The 21,218-nt window shown below is 45.0% G+C and overlaps 1 protein-coding gene across 1 annotated transcript in view; it reads right to left on the reverse strand.

Annotated features, from left to right (window-relative positions):
* Positions 1-20,902, reverse strand: part of LRRN1 (leucine rich repeat neuronal 1) — a 32,636-nt gene extending 11,734 nt beyond the window's left edge. The window contains exon 1 of the mRNA XM_079961830.1: positions 20,438-20,902. The gene's annotated coding sequence lies outside the window, so the exon portion shown is untranslated. The remainder of the gene's footprint in view (positions 1-20,437) is intronic.
* Positions 20,903-21,218: the final 316 nt, after the last annotated feature.

The raw sequence follows: 21,218 nt of genomic DNA on the forward strand, positions 1-21,218 counted from the left end.
TCCAAGAGAAAATTGAAGGGTAGAATTGAAAACCATTACAAAACTGTATTTCTCTTTCTCTGTAATATCTGAATCAGGAGCCGCTGAGCAAGCCCTGGGCTGGTATCCAGATACAGTGATGGGTTGGATGGGAGCTAATAAACTGAGTTTGAATCCAGACATGTCAGAGGCTCTGTGGATGAGTGGTTTTTGGGTCCAGGAAACTAGTATGTTGCCTGCTCTGGATGGGGCACACTTTCACTGGAAGAACAGGTCCATAATCTGGGGGTGCTCTTAGATCCAGCTCTGCTACTGGAGGCACAGGATTCTCCAGTGTCTGGAAGAACCTTCTGCCCGTTTTGGCTGGTAAAACAGGCATGGTTGTTTCTGGATTAGGACGGCATGACCACTAATCATCCATACATTGATCATCTCAAGGTTGGATTACTGCAATGTGCTCTATGTGGGGCTACCATTGAGGGTGGTCCAGAGGCTGCAGATAGTGCAGAACTCAGCAGCTAGAGTGCTTGTGGGGGGCAAACTACCATTGACATATAACAGCTCCCCCCCTTTTTTTGCAAGATTTGCATGGGCTGCTTATCTGCTACTGGACCAAGTTCAATATAAGGCTTTATAAGGACCTATAAAGCTCAGGATCAGGTTACTTGGAATACCACCTTATCCCTTATATACCCAGTACATCCTTGTATTCTGTAAGAAAGCTTTCTCTTTGGAAGTCCCAAATCAGAGGATTTTAGTGACCACTGTGAGAGAGCAGATGCTAGACAAGATGAATCTTTGGTCTGATCGCCAGGGCTCCTCTTATGTTAAAGCCTCTGTGTTATTACTTTTATTGGACCATGTAAGATTAATGTATTGTCAGCACAGCAACTTTTGTGTTTCTTTCTCTGCAGCAAGTTCTTATAACTGGAAGTCTTAAAATGTAGCTACTGCATACTGGCATTCTGCAAAAGTCAACCAGGGAATTGCAACATTGCCCCTTTCTGTCATTCTCTAGCTATGTATATGTCATTAGCAAAGCATTACCAAATCATATTAGAAACTTAAAAAATAATAAGTGCTTGCAAATAATGGGCTGTCAAATTATCTACTATACCAGATTGCTTTTTGGTTTTGCTTTCAGTGGAAATAAAATATGCCCTTGTTTAAAGACTACGGGGTAAAATGACAAGACAAATGTAATTGTGTAATTGTTGACTTTACAATGAAGAACCACCTTCAACTATTGTGCTCTCTCTGTGCAGTTACGTTATGGGCTTTCAAAACAGCATCTAAACAGGCCAAGAATTTCATAAGATGTTCTATGCAGCAGTGAGCAGAAGCCAGTTGATTAGGTGATAAATGCTGCTACAGGCTTCTTGAATTCTTCCACATCTGCTCCCAACTCAAGATAGGACGTGGACTGCCATGCACTAAGAACCATCTTGAGAGAGGTACCGGTACACAAAATGAAGCCTCAGCTACCCCTTCAGCTGGCACCCATTAAAAAGGAAACATCCTAATTATAAAAGTTGTACCAAACCTTGAATGACAGGAAGATGGGTGCTGTGCTAGCTTCATGATTCTTATATTGCTAGGTTCCAAGTGGTAACACAGCTCACAATTTTAGCTATCAGATGCAATCAGGAACTCATTCTTTCCTATTGCACACAACCAAGAAAGTGCTCACTTTTGTGCCTCTTTCCCACTTTAACTAACCAACATGATTCAAAGCGCAGCCAGTAGATGATCATACAGAACGTCTGTCCACTCAAAAGCAAGGAGACTCTGAAATATATGTGTTGTATTTACATGAAATACTGTAGTTTAAGTTGTGTAATGACCAGCTTGGATCTTAAATTGCTTCTCTGTTCACGTAAGGGACATGATTACCGTATTTTTCGCCCCATAGGGCGCACCGGTCCATAGGACACACCTAGTTTTTTTTGGGGGGGATAAAGGGGAAAAAAAATTCCCCAGGCACGGGGCTGGGGCGGGGGATGCCCGAGCTTCCCCTGACCCCAGCCCCCAGAACAGGCTGCTATCCACAAGCCTAGGGAGCCCGGCGGGAAGTCACACCGGTCTCCCCAGGCTTGCGGATATCTGTCCCCCGAGCTTGTGGGGCTGGCGCTGGGGAGAAGTGCGCTTCTCCCAGCGCCAGCCTCCAAACCAGGTCAGGGAATAGCGGGATGGCGGCACTCCAGGCTTCGGGATGCAGGCTGCTATCTGCAAGCCTTGGGAGCCCGACGGGAACTCCCGCGGAGCTCCCAAGGCTTGCGAGTAGCTTCCTGAAGCTTGGAGAGTGAGAGGGGTCTGTGCACACGACCCCTCTCACTCTCCAGGCTTCAGCAAAAGCCTGCATTCGCCCCATAGGATGCACACACATTTCCCCTTCATTTTTGGAGGGGAAAAAGTGTGTCCTATAGGGCGAAAAATACGGTAACAAACCTTTTCCAACTGCAGCAGCTCCTCCCCCGCAATATCTAAAATAATTTTTGAGTGTCCCCCAACAGCAGCAGATTTGGGGACAGCAGAGGGGGCTGCAGAGGAAAGGGAAAATCAGGAAAGCTTCATTGCATGGGTGTGTCCTCTGCACCACTCAGGGACAAAAGTATGAATCAAAGCCATTATGAAAAGGCAGATCCAATGTTTTCTGTCCTGTGACTCCCGTTGCAGTCACAGAAAAGCCTTTTGTCCAATGTGTAAAAACTCCAGGTTGGGTGTTGTTTTCAAATTCTTAGGGTACAAGAGATTTTTTCTAAATGGATATTTGGAACCCCACAGACAATGCCATCTCCCTGATCTCAGAATCTGTTCCAGGATGCCTGATGCTTACATGCTACTATTCTGTTTGTAGTGACTTTCATTCTTCACTGCACTCTCCCTCCAGGGGCTTCCCCAGTGTCTAGGAAACCCTTTGCTAGGATGCTGGACTGTAAAATCGAATCTAACAACAGTTTCTAAGTGTGCATTTATTAAATTAACATATTAATGACAAAGGCTATCGGAAAAACATAAAGCTTGTGATAAATACACGTATAATCAGTTCATCCATTTTTATAGCCTTGACACTTCAACAATACGATAGCAAAAATGAAAGCACACAAGGATTTATATTGGTGGGGGACCTAAGTGTTTTCCCCAATATAAAGCCATGTGCCCTTTCATTTTTTGCAGAACAGCTGAAAATGAGGGAGGGGGACCTAAATGGCTCTTCCTCTTATTTACAGCTCTTCTGCAATAAATTGTTCAGTATTGCAATTAAACATAAAATAAAATGGCAAATCGCAATTGCCAGAATTCGCTATACACTGGTGCAGTCATCAGGAGAAGAACTTCCTGTTGTACCCCATAACACTGGGCTCTGCTCCATGATGACACAGAGCAGGGCAATAGTGTAGTGTTCTGGAAATTCCTTCTGGTGCATATTAGATAGGTGCCAACCATTTGGGCACCTGTTGAATATCTTTTTATTACATCAGGCCTTCCCAGAAGGCTAATCTGGGCCTGGATGCTTTATTGTTTATATACTGTTAATTTTGAAACAGTATCATGCTATTTCAATAGGCTTTCATGCAGTTCTTAATCTACTGTATTGATCTGGTTCCTGTTTGGTATATTTGCCTTGAGGTTCTTTTGAATAGATACAGATTTTTAAAATTTGTTAATAAATAAAGATCCCTTGATTTGCTATAACTACATCATTATGGAAATTGTTATTATTATTATTATTAGAGGACTTGACTTCTAGAATTCAAGGTTATTTTGCTGGTTATTAAAAATCAGGTGAGTCAAAGGTGATGCCTACACATTTTCCCATTATCCGTTACTGAAAATAGTGGCAAGACCCTGATGTTGGGAAAGATGGAGGGCACAAGGAGAAGGGGACGACAGAGGACAAGATGGTTGGATAGTGTTCTCGAAGCTACCAGCATGAGTTTGACCAAACTGCGGGAGGCAGTGGAAGACAGAAGTGCCTGGCGTGCTCTGGTCCATGGGGTCACGAAGAGTCGGACATGACTAAACGACTAATCAACAACAAAAGCCTGCACCTTATCCCATAAGTCGATGTGCAGTGTCATGACTGCCACACTTCCACAGCTTCCTTACATGAATTCAGCTTCCCACAATCTACATGCTTTTGTCTGGAAAAGACCTGAGCTACCCATCATCTATTGTATAGCTCTGTCTTTCTAAATTAATTCCTGATTGCTTGACTGATTGCTTGATTTTGGGGGGATAATTTGTATATAACCACCAATTAACCCCGTCCATCAACAAAGCTACACCCGTTCTTCATAGACTTCACCTGCACATTGTCCACCCACTCACCAAAGACGAATTTCTTTCTGGTGAGGAATACATGGTTGTTTCTGACTATGCACATCCTCTGCTACTTTACAAAAGCATGGAAATCTCCTGAGGTTCTCTCTCTCCCTCCCTTTCCTGCTCATCTCTTGGATTAAGATAAAATGTGCACAGGTGAAACTATACATATTTAGCATACTTTGTGAAACAGGAGGCATTCATCACAGTCTTCCATGGAGGAAAGAGGCACATGGTGATAAAGGTTTTAAGATTTAATACCAACCCAGATTAAGGGATAAACTGAAAAATAAATACATTACAAAGCACTGGTAGATACATATCCTCTGGGCACACCTAACTCTATGGCCATGGCCAATGAAAGTAGTACAAGCCCATTGATTTCAACAGGTGTACTCAGAGTGTGATTTCAATAGTGATTTAGTTCACTATTGTCCAAAGGTACGGTAAACATCAGCCAGGCATCCTGAGTATAATTAGGAAGTGTTACCAGCACAACTGAAACCACATTTGTTTCGCAGAACACCTGTAAGTGGCACCTGTGTGACCTGTCTGCTTCACTCATCAACCCCACCTTGCTTAAGATACTTACCTCCCTCCCTTCACACCTCACCAAACCTCCGAAGCTCACCTGGGCCTCCCGCCTGCCCGCTCTGCCTTCTGTGTCAGAACTTTGTAACTTTGCCTCCAAATTTTGTCTGAGCAAAGCAGGCATCTTGAACAGAAATTGGTATAAATGCTACAACCGAGGGGAAATGTCATGCCTGCTGTACATAATCAACACAGGCCAAATAATGCTATGGCTTAAACTGACGTCCTGGAGGAAGTTATTTGAAGAGGCCTTCTACCAGTGTGAAAATATTTACTGCTGCATTTTGCCACTTGCCAACATGGACATACACATCATTTGTAGGTTTGAAACAGTGATAAAAAGGGTATTCTGTGAAGGTAACAAATGGTACATAATCAACACAGGCCAAATAATGCTATGGCTTAAACTGACGTCCTGGAGGAAGTTATTTGAAGAGGCCTTCTACCAGTGTGAAAATATTTACTGCTGCATTTTGCCACTTGCCAACATGGACATACACATCATTTGTAGGTTTGAAACAGTGATAAAAAGGGTATTCTGTGAAGGTAACAAACTTCTGTGCATTCATTTGGGAACAGCACATACAACTGACAGTACTCAAGTTTAGTGTATTTTTCTTGTTTGCTTGGCTTTAAATCACTGCAATCTCCATATATTCTAGAAATACCCGATATACAGTAGTGGCTTACAAACCAGCTTAGCTTCATTAAGGTTTAAAGGATCCGGTCTGAACCTAGATGGGAGACCAGGTGGGAATTCCTGTTTGTCACCACCTTGAGTTTCCCAATGGAAGCAAAGGCAGCCAGGATATAAGTGTAGTACAATAAAATAAAGTAAATAGACCTACTTTTAAAAGAGGCTATTTTCTGCAGAAGAGATCTATCATTAATCTTTTATACCAAGAAAACAGCACTTGCCCTGGGAGCTCAAGAGTAAAGGGGTGTATGGGGAGGACTGCCATGGCTATCCTTGTGCAACTTGTCTGTTGCACTCTACGTAATAGGGGTTTCAGCTCTGCATAACAACCCTGGGAACTGAACTGGAGATCTTAAAAAAAAACACCACAAAAATACATTAAGCATTTTACCCTATGGCAGCCTTCCTCAACAGTGCCTCCAGGTGTTTTGGACTAGAGTTCCCAACATCCCTAAACATTAGCTATGTTGGTTGGGGCTGATTGGAGTTGTAGTCCAAAATATCTTGAAGGTACTAATTTGGGGAAGGCTGCTCTTTAACATGACTTGATTGTTTGCTGATGCTTAACACCTGATGCAGGGGACGCAGGTGGCGCTGTGGGTTAAAGCCTCAGCGCCTAGGGCTTGCCGATCGAAAGGTCGGCGGTTCGAATCCCTGCGGCGGGGTGCGCTCCCGCTGCTCAGTCCCAGCGCCTGCCAACCTAGCAGTTCGAAAGCACCTCCGGGTGCAAGTAGATAAATAGGGACCGCTTACCAGCGGGAAGGTAAACGGCGTTTCTGTGTGCGGCTCTGGCTCTGGCTCTGGCCAGAGCAGCGATGTCACGCTGGCCACGTGACCCGGAAGTGTCTCCGGACAGCGCTGGCCCCCGGCCTCTTAAGTGAGATGGGCGCACAACCCCAGAGTCTGTCAAGACTGGCCCGTACGGGCAGGGGTACCTTTACCTTTACCTTTACCTTTACCTTTAACACCTGATGCAACAGTGCAAACCTATTTGTTGGAGGACAGAGTTTTGTGTACCACGTATCCTGGCCTGCACTCTGTAAGGTAGCCTGCTGTCCTCAAGTGTGGTGGATTACACTGTCCTGTCACCACAGGGAAGGTTCAACTGCCTGTCCAGTCATTCTCTATATGTGAAATGGGGGGTGAAGATGCCATCCTGTCCTTTGCTTTAGACAATTTGTGTGTGTGTGTGTGTGTGTGTGTGTAATGGTTCATTGTCATTCTGGGGGGAAAGTGATACGTGGGGTGCCACAGGGTTCTGTCCTGGGCCCCCTTGTTGTTCAACATCTTTATAAACGACTTGGACGAAGGAAATGAAGGGATGCTCATCAAATTTGAGGAGGACACCAAGCTAGGAGAGGTAGCTAATGTCACTGAAGACAGAATCAAGATTCAATATGACTTTAACAGATTGGAGACCTGGGCCAAAACTAACCAAATGAATTTCAATAGGGACAAATGTCAGGTTCTGCACTTAGGCAGGAATAACCAGCTGCACAAATATAAGATGGGAGACACCTGGCTTGCCAGTAGTACGTGTGAAAAGGGTCTAGGGGACTTAGTGGCCCACATGCTTAACATGAGTCAACAGTGTGATGCAGCAGTCAAAAAGCAAGAAAACAAACAGAAACCAATGCTATTCTAGGTTGCATCAACAGTAGTATAGTGTCTAGGTCAGGGGAAGTTATAGCACCACTCTATTCTGCCTTGGTCAGACACTGTGCCCAGTTCTGGGCACCACAATTTAAGGAGGATATTAATAAGCTGGAATGTGTGCAGAGGAGGGTGACAAAGATGATCAAGGGTCTAGAAACCAAGCCATTGAGGGAACTGGGTATATTTAGCCTGAATAAGAGGACACTGAAAGGAGATACAATAGTCATCTTCAAATATCTAAAGGGCTGTCACATGGAAGATGGCACAAGCTGGTTTTCTCCTGCTCTGGAGGATAGAACCTGAACCAATGACTTCAAGTTACAGGAAAGGAGATTCCAACTCTGTCAATAGAGGTTTTTAAGCAGAGGGTGGATGGCCATCTGTCATGGCTGCTTCAGTTAAGAATCCTGCATTGCACAGGGCTGGATTAGATGGCCCTTGAGATCCCTTCCAACTCTACAATTCTATGATTCTATGCTACTTGCGTAGCCAGAGTCCTGATTTGACAATGCATGGCAGCACCTTACTCAATGCATGTCTACTTAAGGCCTGTCCCTGGTTTTGCTGTTCTATCATTTCTCAGTAGTTGAGAAGCACTCCAGTGGATTCACAGTGAGGTGCCTTCACTTACAAAATTGGTAGCTTTTCATGAACCTTCTGTTTAAACGTGACAGTTACCTACAGCTGTCTACTTATGAAAGCATGCCATTACTTTCAAAACTCTTTTGGAAGTTATTTGGAGACCAGAAATAGTTTTATTTTCACCATGACGTAGAACTGTTTAGCTGTACACCCTCAACAAGGGACAATGTGCAACGGTGTTGCCATGAAGTCCTGTTGGTTAGCAGATTAGCAAAGGTGTGCAATCAAAGACTACACCAAAGTTTGCACAAAAGACTGGATCCCTAGGAGCACCTGATCTCTGAAGTACTCTAATCCAAGCAAAGTTCTGCAAGTGCTGTTGACAAATGTTTGGTGTATAGTGCAATGCCACTTAAGGTGAAAAATGAAGGGCATTAATGACAAAACTGCCACTGATTTCATCCTTTTCAGTATTTCATTTCTTTTACCCTTTAAAGGATCTCTCTCGCGAACAATCTAATATATGATATAGTGAGATAAATCGCTTTATTGCAGGACAAATTATGTGACAGAAGTCACGAAGTTATACAACAAGTACAAGGGGCTGAAACAGTGATTTACGGTGTTCAACACATTTGTATGCCACTCCTCAGTTAGCAAGATGACCCTTCCCTGCCTGTGCCCTCCAAATGTGATTGGACTCCAATTCCCACCATTCCCAACAAGAGGCCATACTTGACTGAGGCTGATGGGAATTGGAGGACACCAGATCGGGGAAGGTGGTGATCAGTAAAGGATGCTCACTCAGGGCAACATGGAGCTTAAGCTGAAACAAAAATAAAAAGCTTCTCCCCAAATAACCCCCCCAACCCTCCCCCCACAGTTTTCTGTTCCCTGCATATTCCCTAGCTTTCCATTTGAACTGTTGCAACCATTTCCATCCATCAGTTATTTCCACTGCTCAGCCAATCCTAAAACAATATGTGCTAAATGATAAGTAGTGATGCAGTAGAGAAACATGTAGCTAAACCTGAACTGGAAATTTGTCTATCTAATGTGAAGGTGCTGCAAAACAAATTGTGGGCTAATCTAGTATCTTTCTGAAGGACAACTTTTGATAAAGGCACGCATACTTCAAGCTTGTTACAGAAGCTGTGTTTCTTCCTTGCCATTGTCAGCAATTTAGTAGCTGCCAAATGAATGAATGAATATTAGACTCATGATTGGCTTGTATGAACATAAGCTTGACATCGTCAGCATCACTACTGAATTTGCATCCTAGGCTTTCTCCTGAAGAAGCCCGTGGCAGCAAGTCATGTAAGGATGTTACATGTAACCAAGACATGAACCAATACTACAAATCTTTCCTTGCATTTTAGCTGTAGTTCTCCAAAAGGCAGCTTGTTCGTGGACAGCAGTAAAGCAGCCGCGAAGGCACATTTTATTTTATTTTTTAAAAAGTTACTGTTCTTATTAAATATAGAAATTCCTCACTGGCGAGGAAGGTGCACATTGTATATGCTTTTTCTCTTTATTTCTGAGGCACACAGTTTGTAAGTAGGCCTCTTCTGCCTGCTTAAATCTGTATGAAGATGCTGTGGGTGACCTGGAATGGGTTGGTCCTTCATCTCTGTTATTTGCACATTTTTCTTTTCTGGAAGCCAACTGGCAAGAGTCTCATCTTTATACTCCCCACCCCCAAACCAGTGCACTAGGTAACAGAATGTTGATCGGGGACCATAATTCCTTTGCTATAGCCTCTTTGTATGGCGCTACTATTGGGTAAATTACTCTCAGTATTTATATATACAATTGTCTGGTACACTTTCAAAGGGCTAACTATCTACCTAGTTGCTATCTACAGCAGAGTTGAAAACCAGCAAATGTCTTGTTGTAGGATTGGGTGTTTGTTTGTTTGTTTGTTTAGATGATATACTGGCTCTCCTCCAAGCTTGTGGATTTGTTAAAGTGGAAGCACTGCTCTTTCCGTTTTGCTAAAAATTGCATGGTGGCCAACTTTGCATGGTTGTTGCGAGGACTACACACACACACACACACACACACACACACACACACTTTGGCAAAATTAAAATGCTGTTGCAAAAAGCAGAAAGCTGCAGATGAGAACATTGTGTACAGAGTCGAAACACAGTATAGGCACATGTATTACATGTGGGTCACACAACTCGCCCAGTCAAGTCAGACATCCATGCTCACAATGGAATTGCTATGGACTTGCATGTAATATCTAACATGACTAGGCCATAATATCCTGGTTGTGCCCCAAATTATTTTTTCTTTGATTTCTTAATGTTTGTTTTAGTATTTTTCCAAACCTGCCCTCTCCCTGTTGCCTTCAAAAACAGGGCGAAACATGCTGAAGATCTTCTTATTTGCATTTGTATCTCCCCCTTTCCTCCAAGGAGCTCCAAGTGGCACTCACGATTTTCCTCTTCCCAGTGATATCCTCACAACAATACTGAGATGTGTTAGGCTGAGAGACCATGTCTGACTCAAGGTTCATGTCTGTGTAGTGGTTTTAAACCTGTTCCCCCAGATCCTAGTCCAATTAATATCACACCACTTTATTCTTTAAAAGTAGATCTAGAAGTGAACTATAGGTCTGGAAGTTTATGGAGGTCCTAAGTCCTGCCTAGTTGCCTGACAAGGTCCAGCGTCCACCAGTCACCCCTGACTGTAACAGAGGAATATGTGGGTATGCACATAGCATGCACAAAGGTACCTTTACCTTTTTACCTTACATAGCACATATATGGGTGATAAAGGTAAAGGTAAAGGTACCCCTGCCCGTACGGGCCAGTCTTGACAGACTCTAGGGTTGTACGCTCATCTCACCCTAGAGGCCGGGAGCCAGCGCTGTCCGCAGACACTTCCGGGTCACGTGGCCAGCGTGACGAAGCTGCTCCGGTGAACTGGCACCAGAGCAGCACACGGAAACGCCGTTTACCTTCCCGCTATAAAGCGGTACCTATTTATCTACTTGCACTTAAGGGTGCTTTCGAACTGCTAGGTGGGCAGGAGCTGGGACCGAACGACGGGAGCTCACCCTGCCGCGGGGATTCGAACCGCCGACCATGCGATCGGCAAGTCCTAGGCGCTGAGGTTTTACCCACAGCGCCACCCGCGTCCCTTAATATGGCTGATAGTCAACAGCTAAAATCAGCTTAGGTGACATACTGGAAAAGGCTGGCCAAATGAAATGGTCTTAATGACAACATAATCAGCTTCAAGGTATTTCAAATGGAAGGTTGCACCATTGCAAAGGTCCTATGATCCAGTCACAACCCACAGAATTTGCCAGGCAGGAGAACACTGAAGAGAGCTTTGAAGATTACTTCAGCATTCAAATAAGAGTCCCGCAGGACAACATGGTGCTTGTTTAGAAACCTGGATTCTAAGCCATTTAAAACCTTAAAAGGTTAGCACCATCACTCTGAGTTATCCTTCCAAATGGATTGGAAAACTGCACTGTTGTTTAAGAACAGGGAAGGTGAATTTGTTACAGGCAGGCCCACTTAGAAGCCTAGCAACTAACTACAGCTTCTGCGTGGAAAAGTACTTCAACAGGAACACCAACCATAGCAGTGGGAAGCTCCCTGAGAGCTTTCAGGATTCCATCCAGATGAATCAGCCTCTGAAAGGATGGCCAATTCTAAGAGGTCCCCCACCTTTGCAGAAGGAAATTGTTACTGCAAGTCTAAACCTCACCAGGAGATGATACATAATAATGGTACAGCTTATCTCTTCCTGAAATGTGGGGATTTCCTGTTAGTATTATATTACTCTTAAGAATTAGGAATCACTTTTCACCCTTGCTTTTGCCATACAAAATAAGTCCAAACATCATTTACAGCTTGGTGATCAAGAAAGTACCATTTTCAAATCAGAGTTTCTCCTTTCAGCTAAAACAGGATATCATGCCCTACAGCAAGTGGCGGAGGAAGCCGCTCAGGTGCCTGGGGTGGTGCACCATGGGGCAGGTGAACCGCCCATAGGGGTGGGCCACACCACAAGGCCTCTGGAGTCTGCCTTCCTCCTCTCACTCAGCTGCCCTACAGCTGAGGGGGAGGCAGCGGGTGGACCATTTGGGCAGCATGGAACCTGTGCGTGCCCAACCACTGCGTCTCTTCCAGGAGAGATACATGGCTTGGGCACGCTGTAGGCCCTGCAGTGAGTGTTGTCACCCCCTTCAGTGGCGACATCCGGGGTGGTCCGCACCCACTACACACCCCTTTCTCTGTCCCTGCCTACAGCCATTCTTGGCAGTACCAAATCAGAACTGGATGAGATCCTGAAGGAGGAGGAGGTCTAATTACTTGTTATTTATATTGCATTCTTGTATACCTTTTTTCATTTTTAAAAAAGACCTCAAAGAAGTTTACAACACATCAACAGAAATCACGAAGACTTGATAGAAATATTAAAAACCAGCAATAAAACCACATATAATTATAAAATGCAGAAGCACTAGAGGCTAAAAAGATGAAGTCAAACAAAACACAGGGCCTCCAAAAGCTTTTAAAAAATCAAGTAAGTCTTCACAAGGCAGCAGAATCCCATCCATTTCCTGGCCATCTGTGCCTCCGAGAAGTTCCAAAATGGGCACCACCATGGAAAAGGCCCTACTTTGGGTTCCCACACAATGGGCCACACACGTTAGCAACCCCCTCCCACTACTGATCTCAGGACTTGGCCTGGTTGATATGGGGAACAGCATCCCTAGTACTTAAAGAGGATGGATGGGGAGGTGACCACTACCATTAGCATTCCTGAGCCCACTACCCTGAAATATATCTGTTGGAGGATGTTGCAGGCTTGGAAGAACAAATCCAATCTGATTAGTCTCACCGCTGCCCCCCCCCAAAGTCCTGAAACTGATATATTGATTTTCCCTTCCACTGCTGTCAGTGGGAGGCTTCCAAAAAACCCCTCACCACCCTTCCACCACCTCCCTGCTTGGAGCAAGCCAGCAGGCTTAGGAAGTGGCAGTTCTTCCACAGAATCCTTTCCCCAAAACCTTAAGATTTTAAACCTCTGGGCACAGAGGCCAACCCCACTGTGTTCGGTACTTTTAATATTTTACCGAACACGGAATGGAGATGGGTTGTGGGCAGGTGACTCTCTGTCACACGATGAAGCCAGGAGCCAAGGAGAGTTTTAAACCCCAATCCAAGTTCACCATTCCTTTTGCTGGACTATGCGACCTCTTGGGAGTCAAGCTGAACATCTCATATATAAATATCCTGTAAATCTTGAATGCCAGGTAAAGCTTACTTTGTGACACAACAGCATAAATCAGCCCCAGATTCCTGAGCCTACAGGACACCTGCAAACCCACATTAGTGTGGCAGCTTGCTGGATGAAGTGCTTAATTGGCTGGAGGCCTGCAATTAGCTTTTGTTAAACTAAAAAGGAGAATTGCAATAAATTAACATTGTAGAAAGTGAATTAAAGGGGGTGCTTTAAAAAAATGTTTAAAGTCACCCTTCCCATAGGTTTGTCCCCCTTGCCTGGCAGACATTTTCTAGGCACAGAACTGAGAAACCCTTTTAGCTTGGAAGGATGAAGTATCACACGTGTATTGTTCATGTAACTATGGTAACCTACAAATGACACCAGTGTTTCTATTTCATACACAAATGAGAGGACAGCTGTGGGGACCACATGCCTGCCAAAGAGTATTATTGGTGAACTGGGATGGCTCGAGTCTGAAAATTACAGTTTGTTTTTATTAAGAAAAGCTCCAAAATTAAAGAAATAATAAAGGAGCTTAAAGTAGCACTAGAGAAGACAGATTTTGTTACTACAAGTATCTTCATTATTTCTGTTTTTTTTCCTTTTCCTTTTTCTGAATGAATGTATATATTAAACTAATATTCTAATGTCCTTTGTTAAAGGTTATTCACCTGTTCCATTTCCTGTTCCCTTTCTTTAAAGCTATTCCCAAGCCCGGACATACCTTAATCCTTCCTGGTTTTTTTACCTATTCAGATTGCAAATACACATACTAGGAAAACTAAATCCTGGTACAGTGGTGCCCCGCAAGACAAATGCCTCGCAAGATGAAAAACCCGCTAGACGAAAGGGTTTTCCGTTTTGGAGGTGCTTCGCAAGACGAATTTCCCTATGGGCTTGCTTCACAAGACGAAAATGTCTTGGGAGTTTTTCTGACTTTCCCCCCTTTTCCTAAGCCGCTAAGCCGCTTATCCGCTAAGCCGCTAAAAGCTGCTAATAGCACTAATCCGCTAAGCCGCTAATGGGCTTGCGTCGCAAGACGAAAAAACCATTAGACGAAGAGACTCGTGGAACGGATTCTTTTTGTCTTGCGAGGCACCACTGTATGTGTATTTGCAAGCCAATTTCCTTAGAAGAAACATTCTCAGGCCATCCTCCAAAGACTACTTGATCTACAAAGGGTTGCAGTGACATCTGAGAATCAGGTCCCTAAGGCTAACCAAAGGAACAGAAGTAAAAAAAATACAGGTGCAAACCTATACATATTTATCAGAGTAAATCTCATTGACTGCAACACCTCAAGCACCGCCTGTCCCCATATGAACTGACCTGGACACTGTGATCATCATCTGAGGCCCTTATTTGTGTGCCTCCTCCATGAGATGTCCGGAGAGAGGCAACATGAGAACGGGCCTTTTCTGCACTGGCTCCCCATTTGTGGAATGCTCTCCCCAGGGAGACTTTAGGAGCCAGGCAAAAACGTTCCTCTGCAACCAGGCCTTTGGCTGATTAACATTATATGTCCTTTTAAATGTGTTTGTGGAAGGAGATTATGGATTTGTTTACTTTTTGTTTTTATTATGTTTTATTATGCTTCAAAGCAGATATGCACTGTAAAACTGAAACTCCCTCTTTGTTAAAAATTTCAGGCATACTTACAGGGTTTTGGTTTTTTAAAGTTCTTAGTATGTGCAATAGATTTCAGTTCAGCTCTAAGATGAGTACAAAAAATTAAATCCAGATTTTCAATAATTTGGGTGCACAATGCTTTTAACTACATATTTATAAAATAATGGGGCCTGAAAGAATAAGGGACCTTTTCCTCTTTTTAAGAAACCTTGCTTCAGAAGTGAACGGAACAAAACTGCATTAAGGAAAATAGTTTCTCCTGACCAAATATGCATCTGATTATGTTAAAATTAATGCCTGATTTGACTTGTAAAGTTTGCTACTTGTCTTAAAAGTTTCAGAAAACTTCAATGATTTCCCACACTAAGCTGCAGTTATGCAAGTTGATTTACATTTAATCTTGAGCTTGTAATTGTTTATTTTTAATACTTCCCTTAATGTTTGAACAATTCTAATTAAGGCTTTTATTGTATTATATTACACTTTACAACACAATGTATTAAGAGAAACAGACTGCAGAAGAGGAAGTTTGTGGACTCTTAACCTGTCTCGATATATTGTACTAAATTGCAATGCTATTCTATTACTTTTAGCTTTGACTCACCTGAAGTACTGCTAAGAGAAATACACAGACCATCACATTTATTCGAATAAAAGTAACAGTGAAATAGAAATAGCAGCTAAAGCAGTAATTGTGACTACCAGCATTGGAATTGAAAGTGTCTAAGCCTGTGACCTGGATTGTTAAAATTAGTCATACAGGCCTCTTACAAGCAAGTATGCCATCTTATTTTCATGAGCCATGAACGACATCGTCCAACGCAGGATTCTGAAGTCAACGCAGATTCTATATGTGTGTAAGTATCAATGGTCCACTTAGAAATTTGGGTACTTTAGGGGCAGAAAAGCCTACTTTCACATTGTTGCTCTACTGAAGAGCAAACACTTTAAAATTAAAGCATAAGTTGGGAACCGATGGCTCTCTAGATGTTTGTAGACTGCAAACACCCACCCTATCACTGACCATGCAGGCTGGGGCAAATGGAGCTGGAAGTCCAACTACATCTGGAGGGCTTCAGGTTCATCTGCCCTGGGTTAGAGACCATTTGTCCTGTTCTGCTGGGGCTTGGAGACCACAGGCAAAGTGAAAATTAATGCCAGAGCCACCAGCTCTGTTCCACTCCACTCCAGCCCAGCAGGATGAGGGAAATCAGGACCCTGGGCAGCTCCCAGGGGCTCTGCTGGCTGGGTTTTGCAAAAGTTTGGAGCCTTTAAAAGATTGGCAGCGTTTGACATTGCAATGGCTTTGCCACACCTGACCCCCTTTTGCAATATTTAAAGTGGAAATGGCTCATCTAGGGCAGTTTATTCAGTTTCACCATAGTTTCCCTAACTGATCCTTTCCACATTGCACTTGAGCTTTCTCAGGATGTAAAAGCCACTTCCGGAATTATAGTGGAAAACAGCACAAGTTTAGCACTCTTTCCATGTTATTTTGACCCAGAAAAAAAACACAACTGTTTCCAAATGGCATGGAAATGAGCACTAAATGTTTCAGTTAGGCATGTGAATACAGCCCAGATCAGTCAGGAAGTAAAGGAGAGGGGCTTGTGTGGCCTGTGAAGAATCCACGATCCAGAACTCACCACAAACACTGCAAGCATAACTTTTCAGGTTTTCATAAAATATTATTTGCAACATACTAAAAGTAGTAGGAAGCCTCAAAAACAAGCCAGACTTCCAAACAGAGAGACATCCATAGGGAGGGAGGAAATGCATCTTTATACAAGTTGTCACTTTTATGCCACAAATGTTGGACACAGCTACATAAGGAGAGGTGGGCTAGTAACTTTTCTGGATTTATTTGCAAGGCTGAAACAAGAGATATGTAGAAACCCTACATGGGATGGCTCTCTTATGAAAAGCTTATGTACACCATCACCTCAAAACAAAACAAAACAAAACAGGCCAATAACTTCAAATTCACAATTCACTGGAAGTATAAAGGCAAGATCTGATTGCATGAAATAATAGCCCTCTTTAGATAGGATTCCTGCGAACAGGGCAAGTGTGGCACAAAGCGCTTGCTTCAGCCTACCATGGCTCTACTTGCCATTGCTGTTTGGGACTATAACTTTGAAAAAAGGGAGCCTGCTCTACACATGGGGACTCCAAAGTTTGGGAAACTGATCATGAAGGATTCTAAATTGCACAGGAAGTCCTCAAATGTAGAGCAGATGTCATGCTTCAGAAGTCATAGTCCAATGCAGCAACAACTGGAGTTGCACAGGTTTGGGGGTGGGGGCAGCTAAACGCAGCCACGTTTACCCCACTAATCATCCTCTTGAAGGCAACCCCTGAATACGCATTTAAAAGCACTTCCTTTCCACTTTTTAATAAGCTAATGGATGCATTGAGCAGCGAAGTACTTTCACATGGGATCTCACAAAGAAGAAAATAACGTACAACCTAAAGAGTTTTCTGATGTATTCCTTGGCAACTCCCAAACAGTTCGGGGGGGGGGGGCTGATCATTCAGTGGTGATGTTTCTTTCTCTCACCTGCAAACTGTACTGCAAACTCTTCATTTGATTCTGCCTCTTTTTCTAGCCAGCTGCTCGCTGGGAAGCACGCAACGAACCGACACTAAATAACTTAGCGAAACATGTAAAATAGCAGGCGAACATCTGTTGTCCACCCCGAAACAATGCCAACACAACCAATACAATGCCTTCTTTCCCGCTAGCTCACTGAAACGCCTTCTTCAATGAAACCGTGGAACCCAAGGGTTAACTGCTTTCTTGGTGAATGGGGTCTTTTGCTTTCGGCTATGCAGCTAAACAAAAGAGGAGGCAACTGGTGCCTGGCACACAAGGAGGTATATTCATCCATGCTCACGTGTAGTCCACACCACAAGTCTGTGATGAGGGCTCCACAAAGCCAGAAGGTGAAATGCGCCAGCTGCTGTCTACCAAACTAATGCCTGAAAGGGCAGAGGAAAGGGCATGCTTTGAAGACGTATAAATTGCCTTGGTATTTTCTAGCATTTCACACTGAACCACACTGAATGCTTTGTGGATGTGGTTTTGGCCCCCCCCCCCCTTAAGCACTTCAAAGTCTTTAGAGGTGCGCACAACAATTTAAAAAGATTAGGTCACCATTAAAACCTACTGACTCAGGATCTTGTCTTATCTGGCCTGAAGGCAAGGAAGCTTACTGAATCCTTTATTTGATGTCAATGTCATGAACAACACAGAGAAAGGGAGGGAACTGCAGTTTGTCTTTAAGGGCAAAGCTACATTCGGTTCAAACTTAACGGAAAACAAAGTAATCTCTCCCCTCTGGAATGCAGTTGGAGAGAAAAAGTTCTGAACATCTGGAAGGATATGAAAGAAGCAACTCTACCCTTTTACTTGAAGCTCTCAGATAATGATAGCACAGTTTTATATAGAACAGTAATATAGAGAGATAGAGAGATAGATTGAACTCCTACTCATTTGATGGTTTCTAAAACAGGCTGCTTATTGCTGGAATGAGACTAGGCAGAAACTGAAAGACCTGGAAATAATATCTAAGGGTAGAGCCCTGCCTCAGTTCATGACAGGAACATAGGAAGCTCCCTTATAACTGATCCATCCAACTCAGTATTGTTCCCATTGCCTGGCAGTAGCTCTCCAGAATCTCCAGTGGAAGTATTTCCCACTCTTATCTGGAAGGTCAGAGACTGAACCAGGGACCTTCTACAACTTTGTTAGGGCCCATCCCCAAAAGGATTACTACATTCCTCCCCTCTGGGTGCAATTCAGAGATCTCCTTTCCCTCACTGGAGAATGGCTTCCTTCAGAAACTGGCTTCTCTTGAGGACAGCTCTGTACTGGCTAGGTGACCTTGCAGAGGGCCTAAAGTCCTCACTGTCTAAATCCTCAGTAACAACTCCAGGACTTTGTACTTTTGGATGCTCCTTCTCACATAATGGCTCAGACACAGGCACACCAGTTTGTATGTGGATGTTGGTCTTCAAGTTGCCAGGCTGTCTGGCCATCAGTTTCAACAAATTTGGGGGAAGAAAAGCCCTTGTTGGATCTTGTATCCTACCTGGAATCTCGCGGTTGCAACAAACTTCTCCAGAGGGAGCATATTTTACCCTATCATGGTCAGATTACTAGAGACAGCTTGCCATATAAATGTCCAAACAGCAAGGGGAGCTGGTGCAGAAGAGTGGGGTGGGGGAGCAACCCTCACACTAAGCCTTTATACCATTTTCTTAAGGTCTATTGTTAAACTGAAGACTCCTTGTCTTTTCAAATTCCTTCATGTGAATGGATGAGGCAAGACATCTGCCAGGGTGCATTCCCATTTGCATGCAAATCAGAGATTTAGGGGGACACACAGCACCAGCCTCCTCCTCCCCATGAGAAATGGGAATCACAGAAACTTCAGCCTGGTACTTTCCCCATTGCCTGTGCCTTAGCAGCTCAATGCAGCAAGTCCATTAAAAATCAGAAGGAAGTAAAAAAGAAAGAAAGAGGACAAAGTTAAGTAGTAAAGTGTTTCTTAAGAGCAAGACAGAGGAAGGTAACAGAAGTCATTCAGGCATCAGAGGATATTCCAGAAAACATCTTATTGACTTTGACTAATTTCACACACATGCTTTTCTTCTTCTTTTTCTAAAGAAGAAGCCTCCCCTGGAGGGTACACAAACACAGTCCCAAAGTCATGAAATAATCACTGGGCATAACTTTCCTGACAGCAACCAGCTCCCCAATGCAGAGCATGACAATTGCAGATTAAGCACATGCATCCCACTGAAGTGCTTCAAGCCTCTGCAGAAAAAGACAAGGCGGGGAAAGAGTTTCATGCTTTGGCTGAAACCACAAACTAGCAAACTGTCTGGCTCAGGGAAGATTTTTTTTTGGGGGGGTGCAGATTTTCATCATAGCTGCTACCAGCCAGCATCCTCTTCACCCTCCTGCCTTGGGAGAGGACAAAGGACACTAGCTGGCAAACTTTCCATACTTGGTCTGCCTGGGCTAGATGAGAGACGGCAACAGCAACACACACACACACCCTTTTTAGTCTTCTAGCCAGCTGGATGGAGGCAGCGAGCCTTTGGAATCAGCACACCTATTGCAAAAAAGAACAACAGCTAAACCCAACTGCTCCCTTCCTCCCCCCCTTAAACCAGGTTAGATCGACCTTTGTTTCTTCTTTCTAGGGTCTCCAACCGCAAGTCAACACTTAAGAAATTTTGGGGCAAGGGGGAGGGGAAAGAAGACAATCGCCCCCTTGTTTCCCCTCCTTTCCCCTTCTAACCATGGCCAGAAATCCAGGGCCAGAGGGCAGGGTGCTGTTTGCTCCATCTGTTTTGCCCATTGCTTATCAGCCTTCTGGACGCTCTCCGCTAGGCAACGCTCTCTAAGCGTCCCAATTCCCTGCGCAGCCTTTCCAAACAAAAGCAATCCCTGCTAGGTGACATCTCAGCCTCTGCTCCCTGGAGGGCTCGCTTATCGTTCTGCCCAGTGAAATGCCACCACCTCCCAGCCCACAAATTCCCGGCACTGGTGGCTTGGTGGCATGCTAGAGATAGAGCATATATACTAGAGAGCATTTCTCTCCCTGCTTACTACTCCATAGCAACTTGGCTCCCGCTTTAACCCCTTCCCCGCCCAGGTAACCCATCTCCCTTCCTCCCCGCTGCCCAGACGGAGGAGGACACACTTACCCAAAGAGAGGGAACAGCGGCCGCTAGGAACGAGCCTGGCTGGCCCTCCCCCCCGTGCAGGGCGCAAGAGAGGCTCCTTAAACCGCGCCCGGAAAGGCACAACAATCCCCGCTGGCGAGGAGGCTCGCTTAGCCAGGCTCCAGCAGCTCGAGTTTCAAACGCCACAAGTCTGCGGCCAGAAGGACGGCGGGGCGCGCCCCCCTCTCCTGCCGCCGCCTCTCCTTTCTCCGAGGCGACCGCGGCTGTAATTTCCACTCGGGGCCCCCGCGGCAAGGCGCGCGCTCTTCTTCTTCCTCCTCCTCCTCCTCCTCCCCCCGCTGGCCGGGGGTCTCTTCGTGCTCGCGGGCGCCTTCCCTCCTCCCGCCGCGCGCACTTGCTGCTGCTGCTGCTGCCTCTGCCTCCTCCTCCTCTCTCCTCAGCTCGGCTTTGCACAGCCCGCAGCCGGCGTGCACCTGGTGTAAGCAAAGCAGGTCAGCTGACGGGCTGCCTTGCCATTGGCCGCTCGCCGCGCCCGCCCCCCCCCCCCGTGCGCCCGCTTCGCAATACACCCGAGACCCGAGCAGGGCACCATCTGTAGGGGCTGCTAACAAAGGGGGAAGGCGAGGGAGCCTGCTCGAGGGGGCCGCGAGGGGCTTCTGCCCTGCTGCCAGGGCTGCTGTGGGAACGGCGCCGAAGGGTGGGGTGGGCGACAGGCAGCGACAAGAGCCCCCCCCCCGCCGCCGCCGCGTCTCGCAGACCCCTTTTCACTGGGGCCTGAGCAGGGGGACGGAGCGGGGAGGGA

This window comes from Podarcis cretensis (assembly GCF_951804945.1).
Source record: "Podarcis cretensis genome assembly, chromosome: 2".
In the NCBI taxonomy this organism is placed as follows: domain Eukaryota; kingdom Metazoa; phylum Chordata; class Lepidosauria; order Squamata; family Lacertidae; genus Podarcis; species Podarcis cretensis.